At 33.4% G+C, this 16,576-nt stretch overlaps 1 protein-coding gene across 7 annotated transcripts in view; it reads right to left on the bottom strand.

Moving 5' to 3' along the window:
• ens (MAP7 domain containing protein ensconsin) overlaps positions 1-16,576 on the bottom strand; it is a 380,882-nt gene that overhangs the window by 363,426 nt on the left and 880 nt on the right. The window lies entirely within an intron of this gene.

The following is a 16,576-nucleotide window of genomic DNA, read 5'->3' as shown; positions in this document are numbered from 1 at the left end:
TCTAGACGCGGGAGTTCGATATCACGTACACACCAACAGCTGTGGGGTTAATCTCGGCCCATTATGCAAACCTGCTGATAAGGCATTCCACTCTTACAATTACAATATAAACAATGATACCGGGCCGATAACATAACGCTGCCAATCTCTCGTATTGTATTGGGATCAATACAGGAACTTTAACCGCTGAGCTGAGGTATTCGTTAACAATGCAATAATCTGCCAATAGGTTAGTAGTAATACTAGATACAATTGCTAAATGCTGCATGGCAGGAAATATAGATATTAAACCTGGTTTACATCTTAACACAATACCAGGAAATCACAATCTTAGATTGTGTTCCTACCATGTTCAAAACAATATCTGATCTATTCAGCACATTATTATCATGACAATATCGCTGTGACTGCAATCAAATAGGTTGTAACAGTAATATTCTGTCGAGAGCATCTCCTATCCTAATCCTATATTTCTCTTACTCTCCCTTACCTTCTTATTAGTTTTAAGGCAAAATAAAACTACTATTTCTAACCAACATTAGAATAAGAAACTTTTTGGCCTAACTTTGCTTAATCGCTCAATGGATTAACCATTATACTTCAAGACGCTGTCAGATGGTCAGATATTTTTTTTTGTATTTCCGCTTTTGTTTTTGAAGGGTGATGGCATTACGTTTTCAAATTTTATTATTAGAAATAAACATACAATTTTTGAAGTATTAATTTTTTTTAATGCAAACATAAAACAGGTTTAACAATGGCTCACCTTACGCACTTAACTAAAATTACTGATAGTAAAAAACACAACATTTATTTGACAAATGCATTTTATAAACATTACTGCCACCCCACTTTTTGTCGTTTCATATAAAAAATAATTAACCAAAAACTTACAAATTTTTCTCAAATTGCGGTCGGAACCTTTGGTTTCATAGAATTCTTTCAATTATTTTGTAGTTCATTTATTTTCGAGTTAAATATAAAGCATGATGTTTTTTTCTGCTTTCTAACACAGTTTAAATCATATTTCTCACCTTGACACTAAGGGAGATACAAAGATTTCTATTAGACCATGTGAGGCACTTACCAAAAGCTAACAAATTGGATCAACGGATAATAACTGTTTGTTCCCAAAACCGAACAAATTCGCCTAAGGGGTTAACGTCATACATTATTTATGTTTATACTATATAAAAAACTGTTTGTTTCTAACAAATTAATAAATAGTTAAAATGACAATACATATTTACTTTCACTGTCTATCGAATTTGAATGAAGGCACAACTTAACCGTTTTTCACGAACATAAGCTAATAAATTAATATTCGATAGGTAATTTCTTTATAATTATTTTTTTAAATACCTACAGGTCTTTTGTAAAGCTGGTTTAATCAGTAAAAATACTCAGATTAAAACACATGCCTAATGATTTATAGTACATAAGAAAGGGGAATTGAAGATAGTATTTACAAAAACTGTCATGCTGTAAATCGGCGTTGTGATCTAAACCGGAATTTATTAAAAAAAAAAACAACTGCTGAATATATATATATATATATATTTTATTATTTTGATACGATTAAATTCATTTGGATTGGAAAAAAAATGATAATTCCTAACCTCCTCCAGTATATAATAACATTAAAACAGATGCTTTCATAAAAAATACTATCATATTAATAAGATATAATTTCCGGAATTCGAAAGTAGGTATAATAGATCAGAATGGTCGTTGGCAGCCCTAACTCCTCAGGCCTCTGTCAGGTGGTCGGAATATTTCCGCTTTGCAATAAAATCCGAATATCTGAATATATCTGAACATACCGGTCGGTGGCCGAGTTGACATCGCGCTTGGGTCCCACTCAGGCGTAGTGTGTTCAATTCCTCGGCTGGCTAAGTCCTCCATCACAACACAAGCAACATTTTCAGCTTACTGTGGTGGTAGTAGGAGATTTTCAAATATTGTCAGGTTATTTGTAACCCGGGAATGTTTGTCTTTCTTTTTTTTTTTAAATAAAAAATAAAATATCCTAAAACTAAAAACTGTTTTGGAAAGGCAATGAAATACGCTCTCATATTTAATTATTACAGATTAACATATTATACTTTTTTGAAATATTAAAATACTAACTGCAAACATTAAAAAAAATCTCATTTTACTTATTTTGTAACTAAAATTATTGATGACGAAAAATATAAAAAAACACACTTATTTTTACTACACAAATCTATTACAAACGTTATAGTCAATTCACTTTTTTGTAGTTAGATATAAAAATAATTAATAAAAAAATAAATCTCGTAAGTTTTTTTTCATATTGCGGTTACCTTTGGTTTAATAATAGCTGCACAATTTAATTCTTCTGTTGTTAAGTTCTAGATTTGAATATAAAGCGTGATGTTTTCTCTTTCGAACAACGTTTATATCATATTTCTCACCACAACGTAAGAAAGTTACAACTATTTCTGTGAGACCATGTGGTTTGTTCCCAAAAGCTGACAAATTAACCTGAAGCGATAAGATATCCGTAGTACTTGAGGGTTTGACATCCAAAATGATAACAATCCAATAAGAGCAGTTAAGAGTATGATGATATAACGGATAAAACATGGAGGGAGCGCCTTTGCAAGGTTACACACCTACAAGAAGCAGAAGGCAGACAACGTACAATCCCACCTGCACAAATCAATGCCCACACCTCGGTTCTCGGAACTGATAAACTTGTATCGCTGATTTTTTTTTTCAAACATAGTGTTACATATTTTGGCAAATATATTAGAATTTCATAATAACATTTGATTATGCTTATAAATGTATTATGTTCAAGGGGTCCGGGGTAAATTGCAATAACTTCGTGAGGTGATTCTACAAGACGGTAGAAGTTAAAAATACAAAAATTACTTTGCTGTAAATTCCATATTTTTCATATACATTTTTTTTTCCATTCAAACAATTTAACTTTTTTTACGTGAAAATTAACTAAAAAAAAAAGTTAGAATTAAAGCTGAGAATAGTTGTCACAATTTCAAAGAGTACAAATTTTAGAACGCCGTTCGAGGTTTTTTCCATTGAGTTATATAACATGTGTCATGATTTAAAAAATATAATATATGAAGAAAAACAAACATTTCCTGTTTACGAATAACCTGAAAATATTTTACTAGAACCACACTCAGCGGAAATGTTGCTTGTCGTGTGATAAAGGAGTTAGGCAACGGAGGAATTGAACTTACGTCGCACGGGTGGGAACCAGACGCGATGCCAACTCAGCCACCGACTGGCACCGAAATAAATAAAATAAAAGGTATCCTATCAAGAATTAAGCGAAATTCCAAAAAATATATATAATAAAGTATTTTTCAATTAATGCCGAGTACCTACCTACACGGAGAAAAATGACTACAGATTAATTTAAGATCAAACTATTGGTAATTCCGGTTAAAAAAGTTATTGCAGGCCTAACAAATGAATCAACAGGTTTCCTTGTATTTTTTTTTGCAAATTACGAATACACATGTTATCGGAACACGTGTTCATGAAAATACGAATATTTTTCGTCCTCGTAATGATACTCGGATTCCACGAACGCCTGTTCCAACATAGTAATAAAAATATATTCGTAATTTATTATCAGGAAATTTTTAATTCATTCCTAAGGCCTGCAACCCCGTTTTTAATCGGAATTACCAATAATTTGAAGAGATTATTAATAAATAAGCAATGGTCATTTTTCTCAGTGTGGCTATAATTTCTAAAAAAACCAAACAATAACAACTGAAAGAACCGATCACGTTATGTAGACTTGTACTATGTATTAAGGTACAGATACATTTGCGAACCGAACCGCGAGCCGAACCGAGCCAAGCAACAGCAAATGGCGCGAAACGCCGCTTGCGGCTGCTTCGTTCCTTTCCCACAAGGAGAAAAATGAGTACGGCTTTTATATTAGGAAAATGTTAAAAATGTGACTGCGGGACCATTTCCTAATAGAATATTAGTAATTCCGAACATATCTGAACACGTGGTCACGCAGGTGGCCTTGTCTGTATAAATGTGATGGACGAGATGCGAAAGTATTATTATTTTGAATAACACGTGTTCCGACTTCCGCATAACATATTCGTGCTTTTCTGATAGCTTGTTATGAAATTTATCATCATTCGTTATAGTCGTCCAGTCAACTTTATAAGAGGAAAACGAATAATTTGACCAGATTTTTAATAAATTAACAATTATCAGTAAATTTTCTTCGTGCATAATTTCGAAGCTCGGCTAGCGTTTCGGTTCGCAGATGTATACGCAGCATTAGAGTTTAGAAAGGTGTGCTGTATGTAGTGTGTAATGTGCTATCACAGACCAAACGTGTGAGTTAATAATGAAAGCATCACCGACCGGCCATTGATAGTGGCTTCCCCGCGGGCAGGTAGGTAATACCTACCTTCTCCGCTGCATTCCATAGAGAGGAATTCCGCGAGAGTTTCGTGGATCATCGAACCTGATACACTCACTAACCGGTAACCACTACACTATGCTATGCTATACTGTACTCAGGGCTGTGTCTCTCTGTCGGTTATTACTTCAAATTATTCATATTTTAATTTTTAATAACGAGAGGTTAACTTACTATCAGGGCGTAGTTATCTTGTCATATCCCACTCTCGATTCAGTCAAATAAAATACATGCGTGTCATTGACGGATTAAACAAGTACGTTAATTGAATCATTAATATATTAAATCTTAGTTTTTATTCTTATACCTTTTGTTTTCGGTAATGAATTAATGAAAGTCTTGGAAGCGGAAATTAAGCCAGTTCTCGACATCCGATCGATCTGAACTCGACAGATAGACTCGTTCTTGATGACAATGCAATATATCAACTTTCAAACACGCACACACGCGCGGACGTATACGCATTTCTCTGAAATCGGATGACATTATAGCAGTTAATATAAGAAATTAATGTCGGTCCAATCCAATCGGGATTTGGCTCAGTTGTTAGCGTAGTTAACTCTAGTCCACAGGGAGAAAGGTTCAATCCTGAGTCAAACCATTTAAAAAAATTTCATATATAAAAAAAATGTTTTTCAATGATTGATTTTTTTCTATTATCTATGGATATTAGGTATTTATTGGGATAAGAGAATCGATGTCAAATATGTGGCGATTGTATACAGTTATCACAGTTCTTCCTAATCGAATGAATGAATACTTATCACGAAGTCAACACATAAACAGATGTGCTACTTTACGTTTTTCTTGTGATGTTATTACGTGTTTTTACATACTTTAAGGTTATTGCGTGTTTTTGTGCACTCCAAGGTGTTTTTATTGGCGTTATGGATAATTATATGAGCTATAAATAATATATATTTGGCACTATGAGACGTATTTAATTGATAAAATGTATAATAGTTCTGGCTTCGCCCGTAACGTGAAATTTAAAAATATGGAACAAGCGATACGACACGAAGACATGACTCATTTAAAAAAATATATATCATTGGAAAATGACATTTATAGCAAAAAATGTTGGGTTTACCTAGAAAATCCAGACAGAAGAACACTGAATTTCATAATGCCGCTTCGAAAGCATAATATCTTGGAAGACAAAATGGGTCCTCACAGACCAACAAAAGATAAAAAGCAATGCAAATGCGAAAAAATGTACTTTCTTTCCGATAAATGTTTTCGTAACCTAATTTTAGAAACCAATAATTTTGGGTTCGGTGTTATTTTTAATATCCACACGCCCTGTCTAGACTTTGTTGGTCGGTGTACAAAACAGATATTTGGAATTTGAGTTTGTTATTAAAGTCCTTCTGACATTTAATACGCTCTCCACTACTCAAGTCTACTTACAAGTGCAACAGAACAAGGAACGCAATATCCCGCCGAGCAACGCATTCCAGGTGCATCGCTTCACTTTCAACAGACAAGACTAAAAATAGACTGCATAGCATTCGAAGCCACAATGCGAAGTAAAAAATGTTGCCTCAATTCTAGATTAGACAAATAAGCATATCAAAACTTTTTAAGGCGATGCACTAGGTCGTGTAATATTTTGAATCGAGCCGCCATCAATAACACTCCTTACGTAGATGGCGATAAGGCTTAAATTCCCGCTTAACACCATCCAGCTGTTTTGATTTATGCAAGAAAAAAACATGGCCAAAAAGTTCCTTCTATTTAATTTTGTGGATGTTCAAGCATGAATATTTAAATGTTTTCCGACCATTTTATAAATAACTTAATTTGCCACATTATACAATAAAATCATAACCGAACATGGGTTCGTAAGTAGGAAATTTTGAACTTTAAAGCAGTTTTCATAGGCCTTTTAAATTATTTTTTTCTGGGCTTATAAAAAGACAAAAAATACTCGATTATTTCAAAGGCTAAGATGTATTCTACTCACAATATTTAATTAAAGCATCTGAAACATTTCTAGGTGACCAAATTTTCAAACCCAAACCACATAATTTTGCATTACTACGTAGTGCATCGCCTTAATATTCAACATCAGAAAATAGCAGCGAGAAGAGAGACAAATATGACAGAACGGATTAAAGACTTGTGCTATAAAAGTACTGTTCGACGAAATTAAACCTGCTAATTTCGGTTGTCGGTGCATGATTCAATGTGCAAGTTCAATGAACTTTTAATTTTCAAAATTAGAACTGATTATATTAATTTATATATTACTATAATAAAACAAGCAATAAAGTAGGCACCAAAATTATTTTATTAGTAATATCAACTATTTCTTTATCTCAAAAGTTTGACAGAGGAAAAAGTTTGAATAATTAATAGTGAAGAAACGTTACTGCGTGCCAGTGGACGCTTTGGCGGGCCGTTCATAAAGCTATTTCATTCTTACACACATTTTATTTGAGTGGCAATCTTTTTCATAAGCGGTGCTACGTCATTTGTTCCATTAATACTATGAATATAGCGTGTCTTGTATTTTATAATGTCTTTGAATAGATGATAATATTATATTTTACTAACATTCGAAAGATCAAGAATCCTGAGGCAAATATTTTTTCATAAAAAAACTTTCAGCTTCACAAATCCTACAATTATAATAACCCGTGATTTTTCACGGTTCTACGCTATTAATCTTTTAAAATCCGGTAGATTTGAGACTATTTGCAGTAGACAGGCAATAAATAAGCATGTCAATTATGAATACATATACAATGCCAAAAATTTAGACGTTGAACTCTCTCTTATCAATAATTATTATTTCCCTTGCCTTGATGAATTATTGATAAACTTATTTTAGCACAGAAGACGTGTGACTGGTATTCTAGAGTGCTGTCGGTATAGTCTTGGCGAAAGACCACCATTCTGAATCGAAACGTTGTTGCTTGAAATGGCTTTAGCCGTGTTTGGTTACCAGATCTGAATAGCAAGGTACTGCCCAACCTTATTCACACCATTCTCCGAAGTCTTTTTCGGCATTCACAAATTTGATGAAAAGAAACAATAATATGTACCTGACGGAATGAATGAATTAATTCAGTCCAGTGATGTATATTGAGCAGAGTTGAGTTGTGTTGGAGAACGAGTATATCTGCCGAGTTTCAGATCGATCGGATGTCGGAAATTGGGTTAATTTAAATATAAAAATCAAGATTTCAAATATTAATGACTCAATTAATTTACATGAAACATAGGTATTTTATTTCACAGAATCGAGAAAGAGATATGATAAATCCATTTAAAATATTATTATTGCTAACTAACTGTAAAGCAGAAAATCTGTTTGATGAAGCAGCTAAAACCCTAGGTAAATTAGTTAATCCTTCAAATATACCTAACCTAACCCTTCAAGTTTAAAAATATTTTTACCTACAAGCCCAAACGACAAGGTGAAATTTCATGGAATGTCGGAATGCTCCCGAGATATCTAAAATGTGCTTCATACTTATTACTTTTTAAGTTGTCATAAAAAGAAATACCATTTTATAAACTAGATAAAAATGATCTTAAAGATGTTTATCTCACATAAACATTGATATTTCTAAAACATAATTTCATTTTAATCAAACATGAAAACGTTAACAAAAAAAACTTTCAGGAACATTTTGACTCGAAACGCCCATAATTTTGAAAGAATTCGATATTTAAAAAACACATTCCTTTTGTGTAAAGAATTATTTAAAACTGTCACTTGAATCATACACTTATATACATTTTTTGGATATTTGAGACAAACTGAAAAGAATAAGCATAACAGAAAAAAATAATTTTATAATGTATGGACCCATCGGTCAGATCTGTCCTTCAGAGGCTGTAATGGAATATGATGTTTGTGGCTAGTAATGACCTTCCGGAGCTTGATGGGTTAATTATAAATTGTATCAATTAAGCCTCCTTCTACACGAGTTGGGCGTGTTATCAGTTTAAAGAATATGGGCCGAAACTAATATCTGTCAAATTAGCCTAAAATTTAATTTAGAATCCATCCATACCACTGAAGAGATATTCGGATAGAAGTGAGATGTGGGCGTATTCTTTCTAAATTCGGGTGAAATTTTCAAATATCGAAATTCTTTCCTGAACAAAGAAATCATCAATACTTTCATTGGCCTGCCTGCAGCGACAGTCGTAAAGTACCTAATACAAAATATGTTTATTAAAACAAACCTTTTGTAGCACTTTATACAAAGAAAAAGAGTTGGGAAATATGTGTTGTGGGGTGGATTCCTTGAGTAAGGTTCGTCAAATATATAAGTAGAAATCTATGTCCAAAATCAATTAATTAATTCACTTAACGCGATGAATCAGGCTAAATTAATTCACTAATTTAAAATTTTCATGTCTAATGTTCAGTAAGCAACAACTGTTTAATGCCATTATTACAGTCCTAACACGCTCGTAACTGTTAATAAACATATTCCAAAAATAATTATTCGAATTAATTAAAAATTATGCAAGAATAACGGGAGATCTCACAGCGCCCAAAGAGCCAAAAAATATAAGAGCAAATGTATAATATAATATTTCCGTGAGCACTCTTCCATGACCGGCGCTCATTGAGGAAGAGTCCATTGGGTCCGAGTCCACGTTCGATGGGCTCATGGCAATGGCTATATTATGACTAGAACTACTAGTTATCCCATGCTCTGATAGCCAGCGGAGAATGTGGGTCACTTTTCGGAAGTCAAATCGGTGATTTGTTTTGTCAACAGAGCGGCAGTCACGGGAAGAGAACCACAAGGTCAATGAAATTATTTATGTACATATATTATTAGGTATATTGTTTGTAACGCATGACACTAGATTTGTTGGAGGCCGGAAAATGAACAACTACTAACTACCTACTATTGGTTACTGCTTGGAGTTACATGCAGAGTTTTAAATTGCGGTAGATATCCAAAATAATTCCACAGCAAGCAGTAAAGTATGTCTGAAAACGAGACCATCCCATCTTTCTCTGGACCGTTTAATTGTTCTGACACCTGACTAATGTTAAAGGTCAGACATTTCTGTCATTCATCTCGTTGACAGATTCATTCAGAATGCTGTTTATTTAATGACGTCACCACGCAGCACAACTGCAGTGACGCCCTTTTCAGATTGAGAGTACAAAGCTACCAGCGTCTTCTATCCAATAACAAGTGACTTGCCAGTAATAATTATGACAAATATAAGGGTGTCATTAGCTAAAAGAGGCCACAATATGACAGTTGTAATAATTGCAGGAATCAAAAAATATATTGTTTCCTTTGGTGCATCTCTCCTATTTGAAGGAGTCCAGAGACGATTAATGTCAATTATAGACAATGTGCTTACGTCATTTACAATGTGAATTGAAGTGCGATTGACGGTTCTTCAATCGACCCATTTATATTTTCGCCCCTGTCGCTTTGTTGACGTCTGCGGAAACAGTACCTAAAGTGTGCAGTGATAATCTTTTGATTTTATTTCCATAACTCTGGACAATCGCGTTATAATGCAATCATCTGATATTATAAGTAAAACAAAACTCGTTCCGCGATGAAAGTCAATTCCAAAGGGCCCGATAGATGGAGCAATTGAACGAACGATTGTCAATCGCACGGTATTCATTCCGGTAACCATTCCGCTGCTTCAATGGCGCTTGTCTGTGGCGTCTCAATCAAAATACAATCATTCCGCCCGTCGATGAGAATTGTCAATTGCCAATCGCATCTATTACGTAACTATTGACAACTGATATTGATAGTCTCCGGGGGGCTTGAGGCTGGCTGTCATTGATCTTCAATCAACAGCTCAGCGAAATTGCATTCGTCTGCGCAGCGTCTTTTATCATTATTCATTTGGATTGGATTGAATTTTTCGCTCCTCGTGATGTGACCAAGTGATGCAGGGAGAAATATGTTAAATCTTTAGCGTTATCGCATAGCATGTTTTATGAAAACCACCTTGTGGAGGCAAACGTGTGTCACTTTTACTGATAAGAAGTCAAGATCAATGCTATGAGCTAAGGTAACGCAAAGATAAAAGGGCGTTAAACAATAACAAACCAGGTTAACGTGAATCCAGAACAACTACTAACCTTGGAAAATAACATGCGTTGAAATGCGTGGGAAAAAATAAATTTCACTCATGGAAGGACAGGTAAATACATTGTGAAGGTCAAATTAAAGGCCACACAAAAGGACATCCTTAGGGTAATGTAATCTGTAGGATATATTTAAACAGAGACAACCGCGTTGTAGGAGGGAGGAAAACAGAAGAAAAAACGGCAGATAATTCCAAAGTGGAGCTGGTAGTTGAATACACATCTTAAAAACATTGTGCACGCGATTGGGGTTTCTTCCGGTCATGCGCACGGAGAAAATGAGTATGGTTCATTTATTAAAATCCTGTTAAAAACATGATGGCATGCCATTTCCTAACAAAATATTAGCACATCAAGAATAATATATAAGAACATGTATTCATGAAGCTGCGCTCATTCTGATAAATACAATGACGAAATGAGAAAATATTTTTTATGAACACGTATTCCGACATCCTCATAACACATTCGTATTTTACTGATATTTTGTTAGGACATCTGTCAATTGATTCTTTAAAGGCCTGCAGTCCCGTTTATAACAGGAATACGAATAATTTAACCAGATTTTTAATAAATATTTTGCATCGGTAAGTTTTCTGCGTGTGGGATGAATGGTGCTATAGTGATTCGGAGCACCTTTCATTGAAATGTCATCAAAACAAACCCAGGATTATAAGCTCTGAAGACTGCAATCTGCCTGTTACATTGATGGAGATACATACAATATATCGATGGAATTGAAAATTGGATAAATAAAAGACGAAGAAATTTGGTTGGCTCCTACTTATTGTCGATAAAGCGGCTGAAGTATTATCGCTTTTCGTCGACAACAGCTGTTAAATAATAATAACAATATTAGCCCTGATCGCGTCACGGTGGTGACTCCGTAACGGCAATTGTGGCCGCCCGGTGGCTAAGCACTCGCTGCTTTAGTTTGGGCACAAACAAGAATTGAGTCGTCTGCGCCCGGCTGAGGAACAGACGGTCGCACGTCCAAAACTGACTTAAAACAAAACAGACGGCTATTAAAAATTCTATGACAACCAGGTATTATAAACGGCGTTGGAAGCCCAGTCACACACATATATTTAAGACGAGACAATACCTTAAAATAAAGCCAGAATCCTAACGACGTAAGTGAAGCAGCCGTGCACAAAAATATGCGACGCGCGGCCCTAGTGTATTGGACAGACCAGCAGTTGAATTTGCCTTATCAAATCTCTAAAATAAAGTGGGAATCTTAACGACATAAGTGATGAAGTCGTGTAAAAACAATATTCGGCGCGCGACGGAATGTAGATGGACCTACGATCGACTTTGCCCGAGCAGGCCTAGAAAATCGATCTTTACGTGGGGTTTATTTTAATTATTTCTTATGAACGTATTAGAAAAATCTCAAATGTTCCAAGAAGGATCCCTCGGGAAGTTACTAATTCATCGCCTAGAAAAATAAAAGCTGGTGCTTGGTGGTTTTACATAAAATATTTTAATAGCAGTGTTTAGTGACCAAATCTGAATAGCCACCAATAGCCGGTGCTCACGTTCCGTTAGAATGCGTTATCTTTAACAATATCTTAGTAATAAATGACAAAGATTAGATACAACATGTATTTTTTTGGGTAATCGGTAACCTATAAATATTTGTTGCCGAAGTTTTGGCGGCAAAGGGCACGCATTTGGCCATAAAATTACAATTCATTAGGAGATTCGTAAAATGTGGAGATTCGAAAAGAATACAAGGTTGATGTAAGACTATGCACTCTCACATCATACGAACGAAACGTTTAGAGCCAATGAACGAAGAAAATAATATGACACGAATGTGATTGGTAGAAGTCGGCGACGCCCGTGAGAAAGACATGACACGATCAAGTTAACCAAATACTTGTAGGGCCATGTCAAGAATCAAAATAACAAAAGGGTATGCACGAGACGATGTATGAAAGCGAATGAAGCAAGGAGTGTATAGTTAGTTGGTCGACGGTTCATATTCTCTGCCCTGCGAAGGTTAGTTAGTTAGTTAACTACCAAGCCATAAATTTTAGTAAAAATTTACTTCAAACAATGTGCTTCTCAGGTAGGTAGATCCAATCCGGCCTAGAAATCTAAACATTCCGATCAATCGCCAGCGCATATCCAATAAAAATTACCAATACATATTTTGTGGTAAAAATCGACTTGCACTAACTGCATATCAGGTGTTGTGATACCCGCCACAGATTTACAAGTAAGATCGCCCAATTGGGATGCAGCACCGCTCCGAAGTCAGTGCCGCTCCAACGATCCGCTAATGTTCCAAATTTAAATTCATTTTCGGCACTGAAAATAATAATAAAAAGTACCGTTACGAAATTAATTCCATACGAATCTTTGATTTTCGCCTAGACCTAGAATCTCCGGACCGTTGTAACGATATTCAGAAAATTAAAATGGCGAAGAAAGAAATATGGTTAAAATGGACACACAGTGAAAGCGAGCATAGCTTGTTTTAGGATATCCGATGCAACTAACTACACAAAAAATATTTACAATAATTGTGTTTGGATAGAGCTGTCCATACAAAGATGGCTGCTAATATCGGAAAAAAATTTTTTAATCATTAAAAAAAAACGACAGAATTTGAATAGGTTTGGTAGCAACCTAATATATTTTTTAAAATTTATTTTCTATGTTTTCCATTTCATATTATTGAATATCATTGCTATTGGTTCAACAATTAATAAATATAAAAGACTTCAAATCAATAACAATGTCTCAAATTTTCCTATACATTGTATACACTTAGTTAAATAAAAACTCCGACAGTAAACACAAGCTTTAGACATAAACAACAGATATCAAGCAATAAAAGCATTGAACAATCTGAAAAAAAAAATGAAACAAACAACATTTCGGATATAAAATTTAAAGATAAATTAAAGAACAAAAAACTATTTTATACAGTAAAAGAATAAAACATTTATATGTAATACACAAAACCAATACAGTACACTTAATTTTATATAACTGTACCGCATAATATTTTCCGATTTTTATTTTTATGTTCGTTACATCCGTTATTGTTGTATTTTATTTTAATTTATTATTTATTTATTTACGCCCCAGTTGGCTTTTACATGAAGTAAATATAAATTTAAGGACGGGTTGTTCAAACACATACATAAAGTAAATATATAAATTTTAAGGTCGGGTTGTTCAAACATATACATGAAGTAAATTCAAATTTGAGGACAGAAAATTTGAATAATTCTTCAAATTTAAAAGTTAATTTTCAAGTTTTGTGAAAGTTCTTTTCAAGTTGTGTTATTACTTCAGTTCTGTCAAGTAACTGGCCTATAATGATATAATATAAACTTCCCCCAGCCCTTACCAATATACAAAATTTGGCTGAATTTAAACGGGTTTTAAAAACAAAATTATTCAAAAAATCATATTTAATAATTTAAAATCATTTATATTCTCATGAATCTAAGCTTCTTTTTTAATATACTATAAAAAGCCAGGTTTTGAAGTTTTCCGGTAATTGTTTGGTTTCGGTTTCCTCCTTATTGTACTTTTATGTTTAATGTCCACCTATTATATAATATTTTAATGTTTTCCTGTTTTATATAATATTTTAATTTAAAAGTTCTTATTTTTCGTGCACTGTCACTGTCTTTTATTGTTGTCCTCTACTAAAATAGCACTGTTATTGTTAAATTTTATTCTCTGCTTTTGTGTAAACCGTTTATTCTTTATTTCATATTATGTAATTATTTTTTTTTTAAGGAACACAATAGGAAATTTTATTTTAAGTTTATTATAGTTAAGCGCACTTGAAGTGAAACAACACAAAACTGCGCTATATAAATTTTATGTTATTATTATTAATAACAGAACTTGAATCGGACATTCACAGAACTCGTAAATGAACTTTGAAATTTGGTGAATTGTTCACATTCTATGAAACAACACATCCTAAGTCATACAGTTGTGTTAACTAGGTATTCGTTGTACATTCTAACAATGGTAAATCGAGTACATGGTATTAATAAAGTTAAATCACGTTTAAGTTTAGTACATTTGAAATAATATAGACAACTCACTGCTTTAAAATCAGATTAACTAATTTAATTAAATTGTGTAAATTATAAACAAATATAAAAGTATTTAAAAAATAATTTTGAATATATATAAATAAAAATAAAGAAACGGGAGAAGATATATAATCACTACGGAGAGGTAAACTCGTACAATTCGGAAAAGTAATTATGAAGATTTATTTTCATCACTAATACGGAATCTTTAAGTCTACAACATTCCCAAATCTGTTACCAAAATTATGCAATCGATTTATGTCACAGAAATTGTCATATTATTTTTGTTATTTGTTTTTGGGGTGTTATGCCGTGTTGCGCTAACTCCTTCTTTAGCCAACGTTTCGGACAACGTTGTCGGATGGACGCTGTAACGTTGTAGAAGGAGTTAGCGCAACACGGCATAACACCCCAAAAACAAATAACAAAAATACTTTTGGCCGTGAAAATCTTAAATCATATTATTTATTATCTTTTAATTGAATTTTATTAAATTGTAAAATTGGGGACCTCAGCACGGGTAAAGAGCGCAGTGGGGCGCCCACATTATTATATGTTTGAAAATCTACATAAATAAAAATGTTTAAGGTTAAACGCAACGCTCGTTGTATTCTACGTGTTCACAGATGGCGATAATTAATTAATTTTGTTTAAATACGCTTTTGCAAGGTATTGCTTTACAGTATTAAGACAAATTATTTGTTTGCGCCATCATATACGCAATATGAATATGAATAAATAGTTTTGTCCATATAAAAACTCAATTCTATCGAGAAAGGCATACAAATACAATATTGGATTGAATCATCGGTAAAATATTGTATTTGTGTGCCTTTATCGAAAGAATTAAGTCTTTAAACGAACAAAACTATTGATTCATATTCATATTGCGTATATACGGGCGCAAACAAATGATTTGTCTTAATATTGTAAAGCAATACCTTGCAAAAGCGTATTCAAACAAAATTAATTAATTAACGCCATCTGTGAACACGTAGAATACTACGAGCGTTGCGTTTAACCTTAAAGTAAAGTTTTTTATGTTTGTTATCTAAGCATTTAAAGCTTTTTTGTTTCTGTATCACGCACCAAATAATGCAAAATGTAATAATCGTGTAAAAGCCCATCAGGGCATTGATAATTCATAAATAAATCATTTTAAACATGAAAATTGTTCATAATAATCAACACAATGTTTTATTAGTGTTGTATATAATATTATTCTTCTGATCTGCACAAACGGCTAAGTTTAGTAATCATAAAACTATTTGAGACTTCGAGAGATTGAGCACAAGCAATAAGGATAACGTTGTATACCTATAACGTGAATATTATAAATAACTGTCTGTATGAGTGTGCCCATATGCGAGCACTTCAAAACTGCACTATTCAATACACAAATGAGGTATAACAAGATATTTTTCTCGCATATCATTGGAATTTAACCGCATAATAGACTCAAAACTGCATATTACAAAACATGATCCAAATAAGCGGTACTTAACCCTAATACGTTACACTAAAAACAATACCATATTCAAATAAGTGTGTAATTAATAAATTAATGTGAAGCTTGAAATAAGAGGTAAGGCAATAGTCAAAACAGTTGAATGAAGACATTTATGATATTGTATTGACAGATGTAAGGTTGTAGCGACTAGTGGTGAATAGCGTGTTCCCCCCGTCACATTGCGATATTGCAATCTGTCATAACATCTGTATTACGCAATAATCGATACACAATCGCCAGAGATATCATCTCTGATAACTATAAACATAACGGAGAACCAACAAGGTTTTACAATATCAAAAGAAAACACTGAATAACGCTAATAATAATTCGTATTATTACGACTCATATCAAAGTGTAAATAATATTGTAATGGAATCCAGACAAATAAACACTGTAGAACAATCGATAGACATAACGGTGGACAGCCATCAGTG

The sequence above is a fragment of the Hesperophylax consimilis genome, chromosome 15, assembly GCF_061612785.1.
Source record: "Hesperophylax consimilis isolate HC1 chromosome 15, BYU_Hcon_1.0, whole genome shotgun sequence".
In the NCBI taxonomy this organism is placed as follows: domain Eukaryota; kingdom Metazoa; phylum Arthropoda; class Insecta; order Trichoptera; family Limnephilidae; genus Hesperophylax; species Hesperophylax consimilis.
The sequence above is the reverse complement of the archived record's forward strand: the minus strand, read 5'-3'. Positions and strand labels throughout refer to the sequence as shown.